Below are 20,952 nucleotides of genomic sequence, written 5' to 3'. Positions count from 1 at the left end.
TTCGACTCTGCAGACCAGGCAATCTGCCAGTAGCCCTCGGTTAAATCCAGCATCGGCATGGGATAAGCATCAAACTGTGACACCTCATTCACCTTGCGATAGTCTACACAGAACCATATAGATCCATCTTTCTTCACTACCAGCACTATGGGGCTACACCAAGCGATGTGTGACTCTTCTATTACTCCCAGCTTCAAAACTTCCGCCAATTCCCTTTGCATGATTTGTCTTCTGTGCTCCAGTAACCTGTAGGGTCGTGAACGCACCATCACGCCAGGCCGCTTGTCAAATTGATGCACCATAACAGTCATACAGCTGGGTAAGGGGGAGAACACATTTGCAAAATGCTGTTGCAATGCAGCAACATCCACAACATCCACATCCACGCCTGTGTGCGATGGTCATCACAAATGAAGGGAGGCAGGAATGGTGGAATCTGGAGTCCAACCAACGATCCCAGTTGCGTTCATCTTCGTGAACGAACTTCCGAATCACGGACATTAAGGTCTTATTCAGCCGCTCCACCAGCCCGTCATACTGAGGGTGGTAGGCTTAATGCCCTACAATTCATAAAGCTAGACATCTATGAAGTTCTTTGGTCAGTCAGTATCTTTTTCAGGATACCGACTCAAGAGATGACCTGAAATAGCACCTGTGCCACACTTAGCAGAAATGGTGTGCAGTGGCACTGTTTCTGGATATTGCCTTGCAAATCCACCAGAACTAACACAAAGCGATAGCCGTGTGAAATGGCCCGATGAGGTCCATGCCAATGCGCTCGAACAGGACCTCCATTAATGGTAATGGGTGTAACTGGAGCCGGTGGGGTCTCCCGAGAAGGCCCCACTGACTCCTCCGCTGAGCACCGCACAGACCTCGCATGTCCCTACCGGCCGCGATTGCATACTGACACACAGTCCAATTAATTTACCGAACCCGGGCCAATCCATCCGCAAAATTAAGGGGTGCGTCATCCTGCCTGTCACACAGCTTACCATGGCAGGATATTTAAAAGTAAAATGGGAGGTGGACTCTTCAGCTTTCATGCCTCTCTTCGGTGTTGGGTGCTCTCCACTGACTGTGCCAGAATAAAATACGAATAGTAGACAGCAGGAATAAATAACAAACAAGAGAAAGTCACACAGTGGAGAACAAATGCTTGGAAGTAGTGCAAAGAAAAGACTCTAGAGTCGAGATTGTTGGGGTGGTGGGTGGAGGATAGTGTTTGTTAGCAGTCTGACTGGCCCAGGGGAAGAAGCTGTTGGTGAGTCTGGAGGTGTGGGACCTGACTGGCCTGAGAGTGGTGTTGGGCGCCATCTCCAACAACGATGAGGCGGCCTACATGGATGAAGTGAAGAATCTGGCATCACGGTGCCATGATAACCACCTCCAGCTGAACGTTGGCGAGACCAGGGAGCTGGTGGTGGACTTCAGAAGGAGTCAGCACAGAGACTGCAAGCCCATTATCATCAATGGAGCTCCAGTGGAGAGGGTGCAGTCCTTCAAGTATCTCGGTGTCCACATCTCATCAGACCTGACATGGGCTGCCCACATTCAGGTCCAGACCAAAAAGGCTAGGCAGCGCCTGTACCACCTACGACAACTGAGGAAGTTCAGGGTCTCTCCAGAGATCCTCAGGATTTTCTATACAGGCGCTGTGGAGAGCATCCTCACACAGAACATGACATCGTGGTTTGGAAACAGCTGTGTTAAGGACCAAAAAGCTCTCCAGAGAGTGATCCGTACAGCAGAACGCTGCTGCAGGATTGCTCTCCCCCCGCTTCAGGACACCTACACCAGGAGATGCCGGACTAGAGCAGCGCAGATACTGAAGGACCCGTCCCATCCTGGCAACAAACTGTTCCAACTTCTGCAATCTGGTAGAAGGTTCCGCGTCATCTGGGCAAGGACAGAGAGGCTCAAGAGGAGCTTCTATCCCCAAGCCATCCGGGCCCTCACTCCCACACACACACACCCGCCTCTCACATCATCCATAAGTGGCTGAGACAGGACTCTCTTCTAGACACTCTAAACACACCGGCACAATGTACATTTCAAATTCCTTTCATTTTAAATATGTTCATATTCTGTAAAATAGTCAGATTGTCTATTCTTATTTAATTCACTTAATGTACAGAATTCACCTGCTTGCTGCATACATGCTACTACTGCACATTCACCTAATGTATATATCATATATAATGTTCTAATGTTCTTCCTCCCCTCCTTCAGTTAGCAGTTATAGTGGAAGTGAGATAGCAGTAGGACAAGTAAAGATTTTCTTTGTAAACCTTTTACCAAAACCCTTAATATTATTGTCTACATTTGTCATGTGTGTCCAGCACTTTAGGCAGTGGTTGCTGTTTTTAAAGTGCTCTATAAATAAAGTTGGCTCAGTTATGTCTTTCAAGACTTCCTTAAATACCCAAAATTCCAATTTTACCTTCAGGGTGAGGAAGAGGAGCCTGTGTGTGTGTGAGAGAAGACAAGCTCTGCAACAGGTCATTCCTGCTGATCCTTTCTAGAACCTTTCTGGTCACCTCCACAGCTCCTGGAAGTCTGTAGATCTGTACCATCAGACTCACGGTGTCCCGCCTTTCTGCTTTTTCCAGCTGACATGCTTTGATTGATGGGAGGCCTTCCAGGCAGCTGTCCTGCTGCAGGAACCACTTAAAGTCATCAAACTCCTTTCCTCTCAACTCCTCCAGAATGTCCAAGAGGTTGACTGACGTCATGAGAGCTCCCTGATAGTCAGACAATAAAAGTCAATTCAATTCAATTCAACTGTTGTTCTGATAAAGTGTGTGTGTATGTATATGTATATGTATGTGTATATATATAAAAAACAAAAAAAATTCCCAGCTCGCCCCTGCGGGCGGTCAATCCTTCCAGCTCGGGTCCTCTACCAGAGGCCTGGGAGCTTGAGGGTCCTGCACAGTATCTTAGCTGTTCCTAGGACTGTGCTCTTCTGGACAGAGATCTCCGATGTTGTTCCTGGGATCTGCTGGAGCCACTCGCCTAGCTTGGGAGTCACCGCACTTAGTGCTCCGATTACCACTGGGACCACCGTCACCTTCACCCTCCACATCTTCTCGAGATCTTCTCTGAGCCCTTGGTATTTCTCGAGCTTCTCGTGTTCCTTCTTCCTGATATTGCTGTCATTCGGAACCGCTACATCAATCACTACGGCCGTCTTCTTCTGTTTGTCTACCACCACTATGTCCGGTTGGTTAGCCATCACCATTTTGTCCATCTGTATCTGGAAGTCCCACAGGATCTTAGCTCGGTCATTCTCCACCACCCTTGGGGGCGTCTCCCATTTTGACCTCGGCACTTCCAGGCCATATTCACCACAGATGTTCCTGTACACTATGCCGGCCACTTGGTTATGGCGTTCCATGTATGCCCTGCCTGCTAGCATCTTGCACCCTGCTGTTATGTGCTGGATTGTCTCAGGGGCATCTTTACACAGCCTGCACCTGGGGTCTTGCCTGGTGTGATAGACCCCAGCCTCTATGGATCTTGTACTCAGAGCTTGTTCTTGTGCTGCCATGATTAGTGCCTCTGTGCTGTCTTTCAGTCCAGCTTTGTCCAGCCACTGGTAGGATTTCTGGATATCAGCCGCCTCCTCTATCTGCTGGTGTTACATACCGTGCAGAGGCCTGTCCTTCCATGATGGTTCCTTGCCTTCCTCCACTTTCTTGGGTTTCTGCTGCCTGAGGTATTCACCGAGCACGCTGTCAGTTGGGGCCATCTTCGTGATGTATTCATGGATGTTCGTTGTCTCATCCTGGACTGTGGTGCTGACACTCACCAGTCCTCGGACCCCTTCCTTCCGCTTACCGTACAGCCTCAGGGTGCTGGACTTGGGGTGAAACCCTCCATGCATGGTCAGCAGCTTTCTTGTCTTGATGTCAGTGGCTTCTGTCTCCTCCTTTGGCCAGCCTATTACCCCAGCAGGGTACCTGATCACGGGCAGGGCGTAGGTGTTGGCCCGGATCTTGTTCTTACCGTTCAGCTGACTCCTCAGGACTTGCCTGACCCTCTGCAGGTACTTGGTGGTTGCAGCTTTCCTGGCGGCCTCTTCATGGTTCCCATTCGCCTGTGGGATCCCCAGGTACTTGTAACTGTCCTTTATGTCTGCAATGTTGCCTTCTGGTAGTTTGATCCCCTCAGTTCTGACTACCTTCCCTCTCTTTGTTATCATCCGACTACACTTCTCCAGCCCGAACGACATTCCAGTGTCATTGCTGTATATCCTGGTGGTGTGGATCAGTGAATCGATGTCTCGTTCACTCTTGGCATACAGCTTGATGTCATCCATGTACAGGAGGTGGCTGACAACTGCTCCGTTCCGTAGTTGGTATCCGTAGCCAGTCTTGTCAATTATCTCACTGAGGGGGTTCAGGCCTATGCAGAACAGCAGTGGGGACAGAGCATCTCCTTGGTAGATCAAGCACTTGATGGTGACTTGTGCTATGGGCTTGAGGTTGGCCTCCAGTGTTGTCCGCCACATCCCCATTGAGTTCCTCAGGCTCTCAGGGTCCTGTTGATCTTATATAGTTCTAGGCATTCCAGGATCCAGCTGTGGGGCATTGAGTCATAGGCCTTCTTGTAATCAATCCAGGCAGTGCACAGGTTGGTCAGTCTGGTCCTGCAGTCTTGGCTGACTGCTTGGTCTGCCAGTAGCTGGTGTTTTGCGCCTCTGGTATTCTTTTTTTTTATTTTTTTTTTATTGAACTTTTAATTGCAAAGCAGGAAAACAGCAGTCACCAGCATATACATACACAGGACAAAGATGCATCTACATGTATAGCAGGACATGGGAGGCAGAAAGAAAAAGCCAACAGCAATAGTAATAAACAATGAAAAAGGTTAACAATCGTCCCTTTGTTGCCAGGCTAAATCCCGTAAGCCTGATTTCAACCTCTGAGCAGAGGGAGTGTCCAGATGGGCCAAAAAAGGGTCCCATATGCGATAGAAAAGGAAAGGTTTGTCCTTAAGTGCTGTAGAGAAGGCTTCCATTGGCACAATACATATCACAGACTGTAGCCACTGGTTGACAGATGGAGCCTTATCAGAAATCCACAGTACCATAATGCACTTTCGAGCGTAGTGTAGCAGTATGTGAAGGAGATCTTTGCTGCGAAAGCCGGCAGGTAGCTCATCATTTAGTCCTAACAAGCAAGTCCTTGGACCCAGATGCAGTCGGCAATTAAATATAGTAAATAGCTTATCTATGAGTGATCTCCAAAACTGTAGAATAACAGGGCAGCTCCACAGACAATGAAAAAAGGAACCAACAGCAGACTGACATTTGTTACAGAGATTAGGCAAAGCTGGAAACATCATGTGCCTCTTCTCAGGTGTAATATAAAGCTTATTTATAAGTTTAAACTGCCTTTCCCAAATAGAATTAGATGCCAAGGCTTTAAAAGGACGACAACACAACTCATCCCAAGCTTCAGCATCTATAGCGCCTACGTCTGATTCCCATTGGCCCTTGATTTTGTCAGAGTTATCCATTCTAAGATCAGACAGAATGTTATAAATCTTTTTAGTGATACATTTTAGTTGGGTAGTTTTTGCCATGAGTGATTCTATAGGAGAAAGACCAAACCCTCCATTAAAATCCTTCAATTTAGAAGTAATATAGTGCTTTACCTGAAAGTACTTCAAAAAATCCTTATTGGTCAGACCAAACTTGCTTTTCAGTTGATTAAAAGTAAGAAGAGAGTTCTCATGAACAAGATCACCCACTGTATTAATCCCTTTGTGAGACCAGTCCGCAAAACCAGCCCGAAGACCAGGTAAGAAGTCAGGGTTTTCATGAATAGGAGTAAGAAGGGAGAAACAATTATAATATCCTTCCAGGCGCCTGACTTTGCGCCAAATAATGAGCATATTCTTTAGCACCATATTATCTTGTGTTAGAACTGTGGCTTTGCCTGAGGAAATATATAGCAGGTTCCGCAACGGAATGCCCTTTAAAGAAGTGGACCCAGCGCTGAGGTAAATAGAATCCGGATCGTCCATAAACCATTCTGTAAGAAATTTTAACTGTGCAGCCAAGAGGTATTTTATTTTTTATTTTATTTTTTTTTTTTTGTTTCACACATGGTACAGCAGTAATGCATTCCCATACACAACCTTCCTTTCAATTAAAGTAACACTGTTTCCATGCATGAAAAGGAGCAGGAAGAAGAATAAATTCTTATTGATACCTGCCCCCTATCTGTGAGTAGTAGGCAACCACAAGTAGGCAACCAAAATTACACTATGACAATTTTCTGCACATAACAAAACAAAACAAAGCAAACAGAACAATATACTCAACAATGAGCAATACCACTAAATATCAAACTAAAAGGATCATTTTTCTACAATTAAATTCTATTCTTTTCAACTTCTTCATATTGGTTTATCATTTTATTCTTATAGCAGATTTTAAATTGAGAAACATTTATACAACACTTAAGATGATCACTGAGAGAATTCCAGTTTCTTATGCCTATGACTGTTGGACACATTTGCCTTTGTGTGGTTCGAGCAAACCGGTGCTTAAAATAAAACTTCCTTCTGCCGTCCCCATTTTCTGAACACAATACAAATAAACTTTGTAACTTAAGAGGTAGTGTTTTATTTTTCGCCCTAAACATAATAGTTAAAGTCTGTAATTTCACTATGTCTTCTAGTTTTAACAATTTCGATTTTATAAACAAATTATTGGTGTGTTCTCTATATTTAACATTATGCATAATTCGAAGCGCTCTCTTCTGTAATAAATATAATGGTTTCATATTAGTCACGTATGTATTCCCCCATACTTCAACACAATAGCTCAGATAGGGTAGAAACAATGAAAAATATAATATTCTCATTGTCTTGTAATCTAATATATATCTAACATTACCCAGGATATAAATACTTTTAGCCAACTTTTTTTTAACATGTTCAATATGTGATTTCCATGTTAACTTGTCCACTATTACACCCAGAAAACGGAATTCTGTCACTCTTTCAATTAATACTCCCTCTATAGATAATACTATCTCTTCCTCCTTTACATGGTTTCCGAATATCATAAACTTTGTTTTTTCCAAATTCAGTGATAACTCATTTACATCAAACCATTTTTTAATTTTTTCCATTTCAATAACCATAATTTTAGCCAATTCTTTCAAGTTCTCTCCGGAACAATAAAAATTTGTATCGTCTGCAAACAAAACAAAATTCAACATTTTTGACACATCACAAATGTCATTTATATATAAATTAAAAAGTTTTGGTCCTAAAACAGAACCTTGAGGGACCCCACATTCTATTTTCATTCTATCAGATGAATTGCCTAAACACTGCACATACTGAAACCTATTATCTAAATAGCTGCTTAACCAGTTCAACACTATTCCTCTCACACCATAAGTTCTTAACTTAGAAATCAAGATGGAGTGTTGCAGAGTGTCAAAAGCTTTTCTTAAATCAATGAATACCCCTATAGTATATTTATTATGATGTGTTGCTGATGAAATGTCTTCAATAGTATTCATTAATGCTATTGCTGTTGATCTGTTCCGTCGAAATCCGTACTGACTTTTGCTTAGCAGTTGATGTTTTTCAATGAAACTATCAAATCTTTGTGCAAAGAGTTTTTCAAGCACTTTAGAAAACTGTGATAGCAATGATACTGGTCTATAATTATTAAAACTATGTCTGTCTCCCGATTTATAAAGAGGGATAACTTTTGCCACTTTCATTCGGTCAGGAAATACACCCGAATAAAATGAAAGATTAAAAATATAACAGAGAGGTTTGATTATACAATCCAAGGTCTTTTTTACGATGACCATGTCTAACCCATCACAGTCAGTGGATGTCTTGTTTTTAGATTCTGCTACAATAGCTATGATTTCTTTTTCAGTGATTTCCCCTAAAAACATAGACTGTACCACTCTGCTATCTCCTTTCCATTCTGAATCATCCTGTTTTCTAAATAAGTTTGCCAGGTTAGGCCCAATATTTACAAAAAAAGAATTAAATTCATTTACCACTTCATTCATATCACGTACAACCTTATTTTTCTTATTAAAGTAAGTAGGTACATTTAAAGATGTATATTTATTACCCAATACGTTTTTTAAGATATTCCACGTACCCTTAACATTATTTTTGTTTTTGTAAAATAATTTATTATAATACTCTTTCTTAGCCTTTCTGATAATTAATACTAACTTATTTTTGTAAACTTTATATTTCATTTCAGCAGGCTTTGTTCTAAGTTTTATATAATCTCTATACAATTTATTTTTCTTTTTACATGCATTTTCTAATCCTTTTGTTATCCATGGTTTACCAGTAGTTTTCTTTTTCTTTTGCTTATATAATACCAGTGGACAGTGATTTTCATACAAAACCAAATAAGTTTTTAAGAATGCCTTGTATGCAGCATTGACGTCATTTACATAAACCTCATTCCAATCTTCTTTCATAAGATCTTGCCTGAACTCATTTATTGCATCATCATTTCTAATTCTTATATATCTGTCCACACACACTTCCTCCTTTCGTGTCATTTTATAATCTAAAGTAACAAAAACAGGTAAATGATCACTTATGTCATTTATGACAAGACCACTTATAATGCTGCTATCCAAGCAATTAATGAAAATATGATCAATTGAAGTAGCTGATTTTTCAGTTATTCTACTAGGTTTAGTAATCAGAGGGTAGAACCCTCTTCCAAATAATAACTCAAAAAAATCTGATGATGCCTTATGATTGGACATTTTTAAAAAATCAATATTATAATCACCGCAAATACAGAATGTCTTATTTCCCTTTACCTTGCTCAATAAATCTTCTACTACATCTGTGAATGTTTCTATCAGTGTTCCAGGCCTTCTATACATACAAGTAACAATTATATTACTCTTTCTTTCCCTTTCTATTTCTACTGTCACACACTCCATTAAATCATCAATAGCCACAGACATATATTCAACCTGTTTACATTTCAAATCACTATCAACAAAAAGTGCCACACCTCCTGCCTTCTTATTAGATCTATTTATATGATGTAATTCATACCCATCAATGTGAAAGTCCCAACCCCTTTCCTCATCTATCCATGTTTCTGATAGTGCTATCACTTTAAACTTGCCTTTCAGATTATTCAAAAAATCATAGATCAGAACAAAACTTTTATAGAGGCTTCTACAGTTGAAATGAATTAATGAAAATGTATTGCCTAAGTCAACATTATCCCTAAATTGTTTCTCAGTATAATACTCGCATGTAACATTAATTGCATTAAGCACATTCCTTTCTGGATCGATATTATTTTCAAAATCATGTAATTTGTAATCCGAATCTTCAGTCATTATGATTGAGTATTCTTTAAATGTCTGTTATCCTTATGACATACCCAAGTATTTCACAACATATTTTGAAAAACCACTCATAGCTATACAGTTCTTTCCGATCCATAAATAACTGCGGCTCAGATCTATATCTCGTCTTCGCGCATAATTGTAACACCGTCGGTCCCAGTTCCATATCCACCTGCAGCTTCACAGTAATACTCTTCCAGTCTACTGTCTCATACCTTGCCATTTTCCCCCTCCTACAGTCGGAAATAGTGTCTTTCATTGAATAAGTTCGGCTAGTTGTTAGCAAACACATCATAACAGACCTTCTGCCATCCGACCGCAACAGTGTAATCATCCCCCGTAATTGTCCAAATCATGAAGATCCCTGATCATTACAACCTTGGCTTCTTCTGGTGTTCCGTTGAGCCTTATCATCACTTTGCAATTTCTTGTCCATGTTGCTTGGATTTTCTTTTCTTTACACATGATACGGGCTTGTCTGGCAATGTCGGCGTTCTTTTTCGTGAGATGTTCATTCACATATACTCCACTCCCTTTCAGTTGTCTGGACTGCCTCAGTAGCTCAATTTTGTGTTTTCAATTCACAAATTTTACTACAATTGCTGGAGGTGCCCTGGCATTCTTTCTGGGGAGGGTATAACACGCCGCGATGTTGTTGCTATGCAGGGGAAGTTTTTTACTCGCAAAAAACTCCACTACCTGACGCTCTAGTGTTTGTTGCTCCTCCACCGGGGGCTCATCTCCGCCAGACCTCACACGACTCCCAATCTCAGTAACTCTTGCGTAGCTCCTGTGTTTGGTTTCCAAACCGGTAATAATCACGTCCTCCAGTCGTGCATGCTGTTCTAAATCCTCCACTCTCCTTTCTAAGAGCTGGATTGTTTTATCCTTTTCCTTAATCAAGCTTTTTAATTCTTTGATTTGGTCCATTAAAGTTGTTAACATTCCTTGTTGCTTAACTATTCTTTCGACGTCTGTTGACAACGAGTTAAGCGACAGCTTAATCTCCTCCAAATCTTCTTCAATTTTTCTCATCTTTGCCATTTTCTCCTTTTTGTTTGTTTGTGTTTTGTTTCAAGCTAAATAAATTTGACTTAGAATTCATCACACAACTTATTCTGAGACGCCAATCTGGCTGTAGCTGCGTTCGCCATCTTGAAAAATTCCAATATCCTTGCTATATCCTTCCCACAATATAGGTATTGTGGGAAGGAGGGAGCGGCAAGACCACCTTTCTGAACAGGCAAACACAGAAAACTGTATCTCAGCCTAGATCTTTTCTTACGCCATATAAAAGAAATAATTGAACCATTTAATTTTGACAAAACCTTTTTGGACAGAGCAAGCGGTAACATCTGGAATAAATACAAGAGGCGAGGGAGGATATTCATCTTGACCAAATGAATACGACCTAAGAGAGACAGAGGGAGGCTGCACCACCTATCCAAATCGCGATTGATGGTCTGAATTAAAGGGGTGTAGTTCAGACTATACATTTCTTTTAGATTCGGTGAAATCTTTACTCCTAAATAAGTGAAACCGGAGGGAGACCAACGAAAAGGCTGAGAAATGTTTGGATCAACCTCATTTAGAACAGAGAGGGGCATAGCCTCACTTTTAGAAAAATTGATCTTGTAGCCTGAGAAGGAGCCGTATTGGGAAATTAACGCAACTAATCTAGGAATTGAATGAGCAGGAGAATTTAGAAAAATTAAGACGTCATCTGCATAAAGTGAAATCTTATGTTGAGAATTGTTCAAACAGAGTCCTTCAATAGCAGCATCTTTCCTAATGGCTGTGGCAAGGGGTTCCATAGCCAGGGCGAATAACAAAGGGCTCAGCGGACAGCCCTGACGACTGCCACGTTCGATACTGAAATTGTCCGACCTATAACCATTGGTAATCACTGCCGAAAGAGGGGAAGTATAAAGGATCTGGATCCATTTAACAAAGTTGTCACCTAAACCAAATTCTTGAAGTGTGAAAAGAAGAAACGGCCATTCCAGACGGTCAAAGGGCTTTTCAGCATCAAGTGAGATGACTAGAGCTTCAGGGTTAAACAAAGACGAGTGCTGAATAATGTTAAGTAGGCGCCTCACGCTATGTGTGGAATACCGCCCCCGTATAAAACCAGTTTGATCATTCTTAACGACCGAAGGTAGTATTGGCTCAAGACGTACAGCTAGGACCTTAGCAAGTATCTTCAAATCAAGATTTAAAACAGATATAGGCCTATAAGAAGCGCATTCTTCAGGAGGTTTCCCCTTCTTCAAAATTAGCGAAATATTAGCCTCCATTAAGGAGGGGGGGAGAGTGCCTGCCTCAAAAGAGGACAGAAGCATCTTATACAGTGGGGAAGTCAGAATCTTACTAAATTTCTTAAAAAATTCTCCCGTGAACCCGTCTGGACCCGGGGCTTTGTTATTTGGAAGCATCTGAATAACTTTCAAAATTTCACTTTGCGTTATAGGTTTACATAAATCATCCCTTTGGATTTCAGTAACTTTAGGTAAATTTAGTCCTAAGAAGAAGTGATGCATACCTTGTTCCAATGTCGATTTAAACTGGGAGGTATATAACTGCTTATAAAAAGTTTTAAAAGTATCATTAATAATTAAATTGTCATATTTAGGTAAACCAGATGAGTCTCTAACACATGGGATATTACAACCAGCACCCTTATTATGAAGAAGATTGGCCAGATAGCAGTTAGGTTTATTAGCAAACTCATATAACCTCTGCCTCATGAAGAAAAGAGATTTCTCAGCCTTTCTTGTCAATAGTGCCTCCAAAGCTGTTTTAACCACCTGAATGTCATTCCTCAATTGCTCTGAAGGTGATTCATTATGTTTAGCTTGCAGTTCGTGCAATTCCAGTTCTAATTTCCGTTGTTCCATCTGATTTTTCCGCTTCAGGCCTGCTGAATATGATATAATCAGTCCACGGGTGTAAGCCTTCAGGGTGTCCCAAAGCAGGCCTGGAGAAACTTCAGGGGTTGCATTAACCTTTAAAAAATGTTCGAGCTGATCATTTAAAAACATTTCGAATTTTGGGTCGTGAATCAAAAAATTGTTAAATCTCCAGGCATGAGACCGAGGGAAAGGATTTAGATCACTTAGCTGAACAAAAACCGGCGCATGATCTGATATAATAATATCGCCTATTGTACATCTCAAAATGTTTCCCAGTGATCGTTTGGGGGTGAAAACGAGATCGATTCTACTACTTGTTCTATGAACACCAGAAAAAAAAGTAAATTCTTTATCGTTAGGATGAAGAGTCCGCCAGGTATCAACCAGATCAAGTTCGTTACAAGTATCTAAAAGTGCTTTGGCCCTTGTAGACATTTGAATTTGTTTAGGAGGGGATCTGTCCTTAGTTGTAGAAAAATAACAGTTAAAATCACCGGCTATCACAGAATTATCACAAACCCAGTCAGAAAAGGAAGAGAGAGTATGAGCAATAAAGTCGTTAGACTGTACTGGTGGAAAGTAAATATTCAGAAATGACACCGCCTGACCACCTAGGGTGCCCTTTAAGGAAACATATCTACCAGACTTATCACAAATTGTTTGGTCAACTGTCAGCGGTAGGTGTTTATGTATTAAAATGGCTGCACTGCGAGCCGCAGTGCAGTTCCTCCTTTACGAGTAAGAGCCTTACTCGTAAAGGAGGAACTAAAAACTTGACCGACCCAATCACGTTTCAGTTTTAGATGCTCCTGAGGAGACAGGTGAGTTTCTTGCAACAAGGCAACATGGACATTCTCCCTCTTAAGAAAACTCAATATTTTTTTCCGTTTAATAGGGTTATGTATACCTCCTACATTCCAGGAACAAACATTTAACACTGAATTATCACTTATCATACAATATTTGAAATAAGCATGGAACCACGCTCAGGTGACCAAAGCATAGCTGATATGTAGGGCTCCCAAACACTGCTCTACAACACCAGTGGGAAGTAAAATACACATAGAAAAACAAACGTCCTGCGTTGCTAACAATTAACAAAAAACTATTTACAAGAAACAGAACCGACAAGAAACCAGAGAGTATGGAGGTCAGACAAAGGTCTCCAACGCCCAGCGGGGGGCGCAAGAAAACTTTCCAACTTGGACATAGAAAGATGCTGGACCAGAGTACGAGTCTTTTCTTAATCAGTAACGTGAAATAGCTGCCCGCCCACAGCTAAAACAAGGATTCGGATTATAAATGGCTAAATAAAATAGTCTATATGTATAGGGTTATTATCTCCGCGCAGACCCGGAAAGAAAAAAAGAAAACAAACAGAAAAAATAACAATAATAATAAACAGGAAAAAAAAAATAAGTAAAAAGAAAGGAGGAGACGAGGGATTGGCGAATGCCTCACGTATGGGACAGGAGCACAGATCAACAGTCCGCTGGAGCCACTGAGGATGAGCGCGGTCCCGCCCCTTGAGGCACGTTATCCAGGTAAGCTGAGACTGCTTCTGGAGTTGTAAAAGATTTCTCCTGGCCATCGATCTTGATCCTAAGGACAGCCGGGTACATCATGGCGAAGGGGACATCCATCTCCCTGAGGCGTTGTTTGACGTGGTAGAATCCCTGGCGTTTCTTCAGAACAGCGGCAGAGAAATCCTCGAATATCATAATAGGAATGCCGTTATGAAATAAGGACTGCTTCCTCCTAGCCGCTTGCATGATCCGTGCTTTATCCTGGAAGTTGTGGAGCTTTATGATGACCGCGCGGGGCCGCTGGGCACTGGAAGGGAGGCGTACAAGCACCCGGTGGCAGCGATCAATTTTAACAGCGCCGCCCTTGAAACTCACAGCCACCAACTCCGGTAACCACGTTTTGAAAAAAGACACAGGGTTGGTACCTTCACTGCCTTCGGGTAGCCCAATAACACGTATGTTACACCGTCGGCTCCTGTTCTCCAAGTCATCAATCTTATCCAAAGCGGCCTCCAGCTTAAGCTCCACTTCAGAAATCTTGGCGCCATATCCCGCTGTAATATCTTCCTGCGTTGATATACGCGCCTCTGCCTCCTTCATTTTAACATCCAATGCAGAGATGTTAGCTGCGCATGTTTCCAGTCTTTTCAGAACCGGGTCAATCTTCTTCTCAAAGGAGGTCTCCACAGCCTTCAGCACCTCCGCTGATATCCTCTCCACCAATTTGTCGACGTCCATTTGGCCGAGAAGTGGGGACGACTGGGCCTCCGCCAAAACCGTTGCAGCATGATCGCTGAGCGGAGGGTGATTTTCTCCGGATTTGCCCGGTTTTGACCCGAGGTTGAGCTTCTTCTGGGTGCTTGGCATCGTACGAAGTTTAAAAGTCGAAATAAACAGAGACTTTAACCAAATAAGACATATATAAAGGCCTAAACAAATGCCAAGCTGCGGGAGCGGGCGAGAAACACAGCTACTCCGCCATTGACGTCACGTGACCCCCGCGCCTCTGGTATTCTTGCCCATCCCTTTCTGTGCACCGCTCATGTATTGACCCATGTGCCTGTTCATCTTAGCCCCTATGATGCCTAACAGGAGCTTCCACGTGGTGCTGAGGCAGGTTATTGGTCGGTAGTTGGAGGGGACCGGCCCCTTCTGGGGGTCCTTGGGGATCAGGACCGTCCGGCCTTCGGTTAGCCATTCCGGGTGTCTCTCGTCAACTAGCAGCTGGTTCATTTGTGCTGCCAGGCGCTCGTGGAGTGCAGTCAGCTTCTTCAGCCAGTAGGCGTGAACCATGTCAGGGCCTGGTGCTGTCCAACTCTTCATACTGGAGACCCTTTCTTGGATATCTGCCACTGTGATGGTTACTGGACCCTGTTCGGGGAGGTCGCTGTGGTCTGCCCTCCGATCCACTAGCCACTGAGCATTGCCGTTATGGGTTGCGTCCTTCTCCCATATGCTCTTCCAGTATTGTTCTGCCTCCAGCCTTGGTGGTGCTGTTCTCTTATTGTTCCCCTGCCACTGAGAGTACACCTTGGCTGGTTCCGTGGAGAACAGCTGGTTTATTCTCTTCCCTTCTATCTCTCTGGTGTATCTCTTCAAGCGGCTGGCCAAGGCTGTGAGTCGTTGCTTGGCAGTTTCCAAGGCCTCAGGTATGGACAGTTTCCTGTACTTCCTAGGCACCTTCCTCATCGCGCCTTTCTGCAACTCCGATAGTTGGCTAACCTCCCTCCCTTGATCTTAGCCTCTAGCCTCCTTCTCCATGGAGGGTACTGCCCCTTGTGGCTGTTCAACTTGTAGCCAAGCATCTCACTGATCACTGCTGCCGTATTGTAGATCAGCTTGTTAGTGTCGGTAATCGTGGCTGTAGGTATCGTCCGTAGTGCTGCATTAACATCATCTAGCAGACCTTCTGGGGGTACTTCACGTAATCTTGGTAACCGGCTACGGGGGGTCCAGGTTTCAAGCTTGGCCATGATCCTATCTTTCAGTTCAGTTCCTCTCGCACTCAACAATCCTTCTCCTATTGCACTTGGGGCTTGGTACCCAATCTCGGGTGGGGGTGATGATATCTCCCCCCTGACCTGGCGTCCTGGCTTCCCCTTGCCATAGCATTTATGTTGTACCTCGTCAATCTCTAGCTGTGAGAGCAGTCCCTTCTTTCGAATGTTGGAACACTGAGCTACTAGTTGTACAAGCGGCTGATCAAACTACCAGAAGGCAACATTGCAGACATAGAGGGCAGTTACAAGTACCTGGGGATCCCCCAGGCGAATTGGAACCATGAAGAGGCCGCCAGGAAAGCTGCAACCACCAAGTACCTGCAGAGGGTCAGGCAAGTCCTGAGGAGTCAGCTGAACGGTAAGAACAAGATCCGGGCCATCAACACCTACGCCCTGCCCGTGATCAGGTACCCTGCTGGGGTAATAGGCTGGCCAAAGGAGGAGATAGAAGCCACTGACATCAAGACAAGAAAGCTCCTTACCATGCATGGAGGGTTTCACCCCAAGTCCAGCACCCTGAGGCTGTACGGTAAGCAGAAGGAAGGGGGCCGGGGACTGGTGAGTGTCAGCACCACAGTCCAGGATGAGACAACGAACATCCACGAATACATCACGAAGATGGCCCCAACTGACCGAGAGCTCTGTGAATACCTCAGGCAGCAGAAACCCAAGAAAGTGGAGGAAGGCAAGGAACCATCATGGAAGGACAGGCCCCTGCACGGTATGTACCACCGGCAGATAGAGGAGGCGGCTGATATCCAGAAATCCTACCAGTGGCTGGACTGAAAGACAGCACAGAGGCACTAATCATGGCAGCACAAGAACAAGCTCTGAGTACAAGATCCATAGAGGCTGGGGTCTATCACACCAGGCAAGACCCCAGGTGCAGGCTGTGTAAAGATGTCATCCAGCACATAACAGCAGGGTGCAAGATGCTAGCAGGCAAGGCATACATGGAACGCCATAACCAAGTGGCCGGCATGGAAGTCCCGAGGTCAAAATGGGAGACGCCCCCAAGGGTGGTGGAGAATGACCGAGCTAAGATCCTGTGGGACTTCCAGATACAGACGGACAAAATGGTGGTGGCTAACCAACCGGACATAGTGGTGGTAGACAGATAGGTGCAGTGACTCCCAAGCTAGGCGAGTGGCTCCAGCAAATCCCGGGAACAACATCGGAGATCTCTGTCCAGAAGAGCGCAGTCCTAGGAACAGCTAAGATACTGTGCAGGACCCTCAAGCTCCCAGGCCTCTGGTAGAGGACCCGAGCTGGAAGGATTGACCGCCCACAGGGGCGAGTGGGGAATTTATTTTTTAATATATATATATATATATACATACATGTGTATATACATATGTATATATACATGTATGTATATATACATATGTATATAGATAGATAGATAGATAGATAGATAAATAGATTTACAGCACATGGGGCCATGCCCTGACATGTTTTCTTCCTATGAAGTAATAATGGGAGAACAGGTTGTAACAGAAGACAGCCTGCACATCACAGTACTTCATGCATGCTCAAGACACAGCACTGGCTCAGCTCTGGCTTTGATCCTCAACCTGTTAAGTTCACCCTGCTAACACATGACTGTACTGCACAATACAGCTCCAGTCACATCATCAAGTTTGCAGATGACACAACAGTGGTTGGTCACATCACCAACAACGATGAGTCTGAATACAGAGAGGAGGTACAACACCTGTTGGACTGGTATCAGTACAACAACCTGTCTCTAAATGTTCAGAAGACTAAAGAGATGGTTGTTAACTTCAGGAAGAGCTCAACGACCCACACCCCACTGCACATCAACAGGTCTGCTGTTGAGATGGTCAATAGTGTGAAGTTCCTGGGTGTGCACATATCAGATGACCTCTCCTGGAACCTGAACACCACCATCATCACGTCTTCACTTTCTTAGAAAACTGAAGAAGGCCAGTCTCCCTCCTCCCATCCTCACAGCATTTTACCTGGGAACCATTGAGAGCATCCTCTGCTGCTACATCACTATCTGGTACGGGAACTGCACCCTCGCTGAAGAGAAGTCTCTGCAGCAGATAGTGAGGACAGCAGAGAGGATCATTGGAGGCCCTCCCCCACCCATGTCCCAACTCTACCACAAATACATCATCCGGCATGCGAACAGCATAGTGAAGGACACTTTCCACCCCTCACATGCACTGTTCTCCCTCCTTCTATCTGGCCGACGGTTTCACAGCATCAAAACCGTAACGAAAAGACACTGCAAGAGCTTCTTCCTACAAGCAGTCAGAGCCCTCAACTCACTACCACCAAAGGACTGATAAACACAAACACTTTTACAAACACCTTGCAATACTCATCAGAAGACTCAAAAACAACACAAACTTCCACAAATCCACTACAAACTGGACCTGGGAACAATACGCTTACTGCACACTCAGTCACATAGTTACTGAACACACATCTAAATTATACTATGTTTGCACATTTTGCATCTTGCACATGTCTTCGTCCTGTCTTGTCTACAATATCCTGACTCATAACTTGAACCTGATATTTAATACCACTGCACAACATCTCACTTTACTTTAATGGCACAATCCACTTTGTATTGTCTCATTCCTGTCTTGGTTTATTGTACATAGATATAGTTGCTAATAGTACCTTTTTATCTCTTAACTTAACCGAAATTTAGCAAGTTATTATTTATTTGTAATTTCTAGTTTCATATCTCTTGCACATAGATTATTTATATTCTTAGAATATATTAAAAGAAGAATATAAATAATCTATCTCCATTTTTTTTATAAATGCACCATGCATTTATAAGAATGGCATTTCGGTACGCTGTATACTGTGTATATTGTTGTATTGACAATAAAGACCTTAAATCTTGAGTCTTGGAAGGCAGCTCTGAACACCACATCCAGAACACCTTGGATTTCGTACAGAGGGTGAGAGATGTCATTAGGGAGGAAGATGAAACAATGGTCTCGTACAATGTTACATCTGTCTTCACTTCCGGTCACTGAAAAGGGAAAGACCATCTCTGAATTGAGGAGGGGGCCTAAGGGTACATCTGTCACCATGTTACAATGCTGTGATTGTAGCCATTCTCCAACTCTCTGTGAATGGGACTCATGGTTATTGATCAGTGATCTCTGCTCAATGGGCTACTCTATAATACAGTCAGCTGCACTGATAGCAATGTGGAATTGCACATATAGGAAGTGGAATTGTTTTGCCCCCTTTCTCTAAAATACTCAAAAACTGTACTGTTTACATGAAAATACTTACAGTATTACTGGCATCTTTTTCCTTTAAATTACTGTGTAGGCAACCAATACTTAGTAAAATACTTACATGACAGATTCAGACAAATGACACCATAAATCACAGAGATTATTATGAAGTATTAACACATATGGTAATGAAGGTAAATACAAGTATTCAGTAAAGTACGTTAGAGTATGATGCTAGTACATTTAAATAACCATCATGAGAAACGCAACAGAATGATTTTTCCTCGGCTCCGTTGGAGCAGCCTTTCAATGCCTCTCTCTGTCTCTCACTAGCAAAGTTGACCCAGACAACAAAGTAAAGCTAGTTTTCAGCTACGAGCCCGACACGAACCCGACGTATTAGCCAGAGGTCCCTTTACTACGGTTCGGAGCCGCGGACCTGTTTTATATATGCGTGGAATAGTTTCTATACGAGATCACTGCAAAAAGTGCAGCCTTACCTATTGTCCACCTACTGTTACTCATTTATATTAAGATTTAAACATCTAGTTGGTATTGGTATGGAGAGTAACCTTCAGTAACAGTAATAAATCACACAGCAATAGTACATTCATGTAGTTGTAAAAAGCATAATAATATAATAGGTAATCCAAAGTATTCAGAATATACATGTAATCTGTAATCTGTAGTGGAATACATTTTAAAAGTAACCTTCCCAACACTGCATATTAATGATCATAAACTGACTCACAGCCCATTGTTCCTTCAGTGGGCTGGTTTCAGTCATTATGCAAATGTACTGTTTATAAGGTTGGTTAAACCTGCAGTCAGCTGAGACTGAAGAAGTCATTTGGATGATTGACGCAGCGTTTCTCCCACTGAAAACATCCAGATGAACAGAATCAACCTTTGGGATTTACTTAGCTGGATGACTGAGCACGCATCCTTGTGCTACCACTGTGTTGTCACAAGTGACAGATACTATGACGTGAGCAGCTGATGTCACATGTTCACATGTTTACCGCTGAGTTTTTCACCAATGTATTGAGAGACATTTAGCAGAAATGTGACTAGTTTGTAATGATGCAGAATAAAAACATGCTTACACTTTTTCAGACCAGGTTTCAGCCTTTGCGCTCCACTATGCTCCAGGCTGAAGGAAGAAATAAAGCCAGAATGAGCCTTCAGAAGCTTCCTCATTATCGAGGATCTTGTTGCGAGAGAGCATGTGAGTTCAACAGTAGAGTCCATACCTGAGACTGTCCAGTCTCCACTGTGGATCCTTTAGTCCGGCAGTCAGTAGCTTCACCCCTAGGTCTCCTGGATGGTTGTAGCTCAGGTCCAGCTCTCTCAAGTGTGAGGGGTTGGATTTCAGAGCTGAGGCCAAACAGATACAGCCTTCCTCTGAGATCTGACAGCCTGACAGCCTTGACACAACCGCAAATAAAGAATGACATATTATTTAAGTTATATATATTGCTCTTCTTGCAATTGTTCTTCTACTGCACGTCGTAGCCGATTCAAAAGAACGAGGCAAAACACTTTCCCGGGTACCGACAGCAACGTGATGCCCTGCCAGTTGTTACAGTCACCCAAATCACCTTTCTTTGGAAGTTTGATGATGACGCCTTTTGTCCAATCATCAGGTACATATGATGTTGACCAGCAGGCGTTTAGGAGTCTTGTAAGGGCGGCTTCCAACTGGGGTCCGCCATGCTTTGGATGAGCAACAGACCATAAAAATTATTTTCAAATTACTCTGTATGTGGCCTGACCAAAACAGAAATCAGTTTAATAATCATCAAACTTCCAAAGAAAGGTGATTTGGGTGACTGTAACAACTGGCAGGGCATCGCGTTGCTGTCGGTACCCGGGAAAGTGTTTTGCCT

At 43.1% G+C, this 20,952-nt stretch overlaps 1 pseudogene across 1 annotated transcript in view; it reads right to left on the bottom strand.

The window, feature by feature from the left end:
- LOC146384718 (uncharacterized) overlaps positions 1-20,365 on the bottom strand; it is a 37,633-nt pseudogene extending 17,268 nt beyond the window's left edge. Inside the window, exons 1-4 of the transcript XR_014800368.1 lie at positions 20,317-20,365; positions 20,170-20,216; positions 2,444-2,744; positions 93-388 (exon numbers count right to left, since the gene is read on the bottom strand). The product of XR_014800368.1 is annotated as an uncharacterized LOC146384718 (transcript). The remainder of the gene's footprint in view (positions 1-92; positions 389-2,443; positions 2,745-20,169; positions 20,217-20,316) is intronic.
- Between the last annotated feature and the right edge of the window lie 587 nt (positions 20,366-20,952).

This window comes from Perissodus microlepis, chromosome 6 (genome assembly GCF_051167445.1).
Source record: "Perissodus microlepis isolate ML-2025 ecotype Zambia chromosome 6, ASM5116744v1, whole genome shotgun sequence".
Taxonomy (NCBI): Eukaryota; Metazoa; Chordata; class Actinopteri; order Cichliformes; family Cichlidae; genus Perissodus; species Perissodus microlepis.
The sequence above is the reverse complement of the archived record's forward strand: the minus strand, read 5'-3'. Positions and strand labels throughout refer to the sequence as shown.